The sequence below is a fragment of the Tupaia chinensis genome, unplaced genomic scaffold, assembly GCF_000334495.1.
Source record: "Tupaia chinensis unplaced genomic scaffold, TupChi_1.0 Scaffold139594_1, whole genome shotgun sequence".
In the NCBI taxonomy this organism is placed as follows: Eukaryota; Metazoa; Chordata; class Mammalia; order Scandentia; family Tupaiidae; genus Tupaia; species Tupaia belangeri.
Window position 1 is genome coordinate 393,039 of NW_006199477.1, and position 6,134 is coordinate 399,172.

The window sequence follows — 6,134 nt, forward strand, 5'->3', positions numbered from 1 at the left end:
CCAATACCTTTATCAACTTCAGTTTCCCTTGAAATGTTTGTCTTTACCTCTAAAAAGAAATCTTCCAGCATAATTACATAAACAGAAATGTAAATATTTCTTTTACGGATATGAGTGTCATCAGTACACAAAACTGAAATAACATTTAGTCAGTAATAAAGCTCATAGTCATTAGACGTACACTTTCATTAAAAAAAGAAAAAAAGAAAGAATTTGCATATGTGACCTTTAAGATCTTGGTACTGCTTCAAGTACCTCTACTTCTTCACTTTAAAGTGTGAAGCTTTAAAACTTAAATGTTGGACTTTACAGTTATTTTTGAAGTATAGGTATAATTGTACAACTATTTCTTTCATACTTGCTTTATATAGGCATTTTAACATTTATTCAGCAAAGCTTTGTGTATAATGAGTGAACTTGAGTTTTTAAAAGCTTGTTAAATTCCACCTGAAGAAAAAAAAGATACTGAAATTCAACTCCAATATTTAGCCCTTTTATATGTGCATTCCTCTGACTTAAAAAAGCTTTATTTGAACAGAAAAAAAGTTTGTGAACTTTATACAAATATTTTATTTCATGTATGCATTTATTTTACAAAATAAATAAAAACACAGAAGCTAAATTATTTCCTCCTGCCTAGTTCTTTCTTTTCCATGAAGCAACTTATCTTTATGTTCAGGTTTTGCTTTAACTTTGAGTTTCATTTCTTTGATATTTCTTCAAATGTAAGTAGATTCTTCTGGCATTCCCCAGTGACAGAGTAACTTATTTCTGCAGTAGCAATATTTTGTTATTCTGCTAAGCTCAGGCAGTAACCTGAAACTGTTCAACTGCAGTCTGTTCTAAATATAAAGACTGCATAACTTTCAACTTTTTATAAGCCTAAAAGGTTCAGATTCTTTTTTTTTTTCCTTTTGTAGCCCCTCAGGAATTTGAAAAACCTGAAACTTACAATCACTTTATACTTTAAACAAAAAAACTTGGCAGGGTTTTCATAATGTTGGTAAAACAAAACTTTAAAATATAATCTCTGTAACGTTTGCTCATGACTGGGTAAGAACATAAAACACATTTAAAACAGGTATTTTTGCTAATGAATCATTCTGGCTTTCAAAAAAACTGTAGAACTTCAGTTGGTAAAGTATTTGTGCTTGTGTGAAAATTACTTTCGGAAGATTCGTTGCTGTGCAAGATAATATTTTGAGGAAGGGCTTTAATGAAGCAACACAGTAATAACTTTGCACCCAGGTTGTGCATTCTTATTTAATAAACATAGTTTGGAAATTATTAAATTTTAAGTGTGAAAAGCATAAAGTTGCTCTCTATATGAAGAAGAGATGGTTTATATTTAAAGATTTCTTCCTATTTATTCTTCTTGTTTTTCTTAGACAGGGTTTCCTTATGTTGCAATTCTCCTGCCTTAGCTTCTCAAGTAGCTAGTATTACAGGTGCATGCTATCATGCCCGGTTCTTTAGGGTGGGGACAGGACTCTCACAGGGACCTCCCCTATGGCTTCAGCCTACCTCTTGGCACCACCAACCACATGAGCTATTGCAACTGGGCCAGGGAGGCTTTTTTTTTTTAAGGGATTTTTTTTTAAAATAAACTTTTACTTTCATATTAATACAGAATAGGAAAATTTAAATTTTCCAGGGAGACCATTGCTCCACTGTGTGTTTTATTACTCTATTCTGTAGTTCCAGGAGGTATTTGTTTGAATTGCTAGATTATTACTCTAGTTTATAGTTGCGTGTCTGTGTGTGTGTTTCTTTTTTGTAATATGTATAATATTGAGTGGGTCAATTATCAAGATTAATATCCCCATTCTATTAAAAAAAAATCAGTCAATCAGGACATTCATATTCTAGCTCCTAATTGGAATGAAATAACAGTTTTCATATTTGTATTGCATCACTTTTCTGTTCCTACTATTTTGTTTTATTTTAGCTATTACTTTTATTGATAGCAATATTTCCAATGATTCACTAATGTTTGGACTTGCCTTGCCCAGTAGGAAGAACTACTTACTTTTTAAAATTATTTATTTAATTGTATTTATTCATTCATTTATTTAAATTTGACCAGACAGAGACACACATAGAGAGAGAGAGGGAAAGTGAGAAAGCAAGCCACCAGGTCCAGGACTCAACATTTTTGGCCCTGTGGGAATGTCCAACATCTTAACCATTATGCCACCTGCTGGCCCCAAATGGAATTAGGGAGAACTATTTAGAATCATTCAAAGACTTTAGAATCATTGACTATTAACTTGAGATAAATTAAAAATGAATTATTTAAAACTCATATTATTTATTCTTTTGTGCTTCTACAAGTTGTCAAAGTTCTCAAAATATAGTCACAAAGGTTTCCTCTTATGTTTATTATTTATTTTAAATACATAAAACATTTGTGTTACCCAGAACAAAAAAGAAACAATGAGAAAAAGGGAAAGAAATCAATGTGGGTGGTTATACATATTTTTTAAATCTTCTGATATATCCACTAGAAACATTTTGAGATATTAATTTCCAATAGTTTATTCTTTTCCTGTGACTACTGAAACAAAAAACCTGACGCTTTCATTAACTTTATTGTGTAACTCACTGAACTGGTTCAAACTGGAGATAATTTTATTATCACAACTAGTAAGACCATTTAAAAATTTTAAATTCAGTTGACTTTGAGTGTCTTGTTTTAGTCTCATTTCTATTATAAAAATAAATCTACGTTCATCTGCAGATGAACATGTATCTGATTCTTATATATTATGCTGCATTTTTATCTTCTTAGGAATACCGATGCAAATGTATAAGCCCAGAAGAATTTAAATTAATGTAACTTTAGGAAAATGATCAAACAGCTTTAAGATGAGTTTTCTTTCATGTATTTTCACATCGTCAGTAACTATTTATTCATATTGTTTTATAATCATGAACATTTTGTGAGAAAAGACTTTTAATAAGAATTCATCTGTTCTTAATTTCATTCTTACCTAGAGCTACAGCACAATGTTCGATTTGTAATATCAAGGCAGCTGCTTGATGTAAAAAAGGACTGATATTAATTACAGAAAATTGTCATCAAATGGAAAAGAAAAATGAAGAGTCTTATGAAGATTTAATTCTGATTACAGCTTAAAATTATTCTCCACTAGTGCACTTAACACTCACGACTAACGACTAATAAATTTTATAGAACAAATAACAAGATATTTTCTATACAACATTTTTTCTTTTTTTTATTTCTTTTCTTTCTGCCAGTGTAAAAATTGTTAACTTGTATGGCCCAGTAAGAAACTTCATTTTAATAGCATTAAGAGCAAAGTCTTATCTAATTATTAACATTATTTTTACAAAGTATATGTCCAGTGGTTGCAAAACAGCAACAACACATCTTCACTAACCCAACTATTTTAAATATAAATTTTACATGAAAAGATATTAGCCAATGTAAACTGTCACTAGATATATACATTTTAACCATGTGAATTGGATTAACTTCAAAGGATCAGAGCGACGTTTGGTAAATAATCATTTCCAGTACATTAATGTACTGGAACTTTCTTATTTTGGGAAGAGATAATTCATACATTTTAGTGAGCAATTTTCTCACTGTAGAATTGAATTACTGTACAATCAAATCTAGTACTCTATATTTATGAGACACCTGGTTTGAGAAAGTTAAAGTACTTCAAAAACATTATTTTAGCTACCTTTTCAACTCCATATACTGTGTTAGTCACTAGTCTATTTTGTAGTGTGTTCATCAATTTTACATTAATTTACCTTCCTGGGCAAACTGGGATCTGAATTTTTTAGAAATCAAGTAATAGAATTTAATCCTTGTAAGGTATTATAAAGTATCATCATATCTATTTTTCCTTATATTCTGGACTTTCTGGAGGCAGGAAACAGATTAACACACACACACACACACACACACACACACATCACAAGCACACCTACAATAAAACTACTGATGGTTATCAAAGTTTTAAAATTTTTAATCAATAAATGAAAAAAGAAAAAAAGTAAAATAATTTTTAAGTAGTTTAGCATTTTCAAAGATCATCAGGTAATTAACTTTTGTATTAAGTTTAGAGAGTCAGCTTAAATGTTTAATAATTTATGACTGGATTTAAAAAGATGTGGCACATATACATGATGGAATATTACTCAGCCATAAAAAGCAATGTGATCCTGTCATCCCATAAAAAGCAGTCAAATGCAATGCTAAGTGAAATAAGTGAGGCTATGAAAGGCATAGTTCTCTTGTCAGAGAACACAAAACACTCCTTCAAATATATGAAATATCGGGAACCAGCAGTTAGCGTAATAGCTATGTCACTGGATTCCCACGTAGTTGACCGCGGTTCGCGTCCCGGACCCGGTGGCTTAGAACTCACGCCGGGCGTGTGTGCGTGCGTGCCCGCCCAAGATCCTGAGAGGAGAATGGAGGAGAAGGGATTGCGGCGTGACCATCCCCCCTGGGGGGTGATTTCTCACTTTCTGTCTCTATGTCTCTCTCTGTCTGTCTGGTGAGTGCAAGCGCCCTATAGCGAAAAAAAATAAAAACCTCTCAAATATATATTTAATATCTGGAGTCTATGACAGAAATGGAAAGATTTGAAGACATAGACATAGGACAATTCTAGACACCAGACTGTGTGGGTTAGGAGACTGGGAGGATAGAGATCAGGAAAAGCACTTAACAGAAATAGGAAGGAAGATAGAGAAGACAAATGGAATATATATATATATATATATATATAATATGTGATGTTCTTGGTTGAAAATTATGAATATGGTATTTTCCTTGATTTGATTGTCAAACATTGAATGCATGCTTTGAAAATCCATGCTTTGAAATGCTGTACTCCACAAAGATGCACAAGAATTAGATGTAAATGATAAATTATAAAACAAACTACACAGAAAAAATGAAGTTTCCAAATAAAAATAATTGAGAATCAATCTTTTTATTCAACAGATATAAAATATTAACCTATAATCTCAATGTGACCATTTCCATATAATATAATATTTTCTTATCTCCTTTTGGTGTCAAGGTAAAGTAATAGGTCTTTTATTTACATATAATTTACATACCATGAAATATATCAGTTTTAAGTATAGAAATCAATTAATTTTAACATATCTATATAGAGTTAAACAACTATTACATAATCTAAATTTAAAACATTTTTATAACCATAGAAAGAAACTTTGGGTGCATTTACTCCCCATTTCTACATTTAGCATTAGGCAACTAACCTAATTTGCCTTTTGGGGGACATTTCATATAAATAAGATAATATAATTTGGGTTTTTTCTTATCTGGTTCTATCACTAAGCATAATGTTTACTACTAAGTGCAATGTACTACACGTACATTGTAGTAAGTATCGATATCCATTACTTTTTATTTGCGCATATAATTTTTTTTTAGAATTTTGCCATAGGACACGTGCAGTCACTGGAGAGAGACAAACTAAGACAGAGAGAGGGAAAGCGAAAAATCACCCCCAGGGAGAATGACAATGCTGCAATTCCTTCTACATTTTCCTCTCAGGATTTTGGGTACACATGCACGTGTACCTGGTGTGTTTTTCAAGCTGCTTGATCTAGGACTTGAACCACAGGATCAGTCACGTAGGAATCAAACCCTTAACCATCATGCATGTCATTTAAAATGACTTTAATACTTTCACTTTCAGTGAAAATAGTTTAGCATAGAGACATATAATTATTCCCAGGGGCCACTTTTAATGGAACTATTGACCTAAGATAAATAAGAAACACTTTTGAATATCTTTTTGAAATAAATATATAAAAACTATGAAGAGTATGAAAAAAGGAAATTTTAGGCAAGAAAAATTAACAATTCACTTGCAGTTTGCTTTGTAAAATTAGAAAAACTATATTGCAAAAATTGCTATTTAATTAGGCAATTAATTTTATTCAAGGTTTCCAGTAAGTGACCAATATACCGGCAACATTAATATGTTCTTAACTGTACATTCTGTCGTTTTGGCAATTCCCTTAACCATCTGACTTGGGTTAATTTAAACTTGTTTTTGTTGTTGTTGTCCTTTTTCTTGTCAGAGAACACATGTACTTGCCAGAGGGAAAGA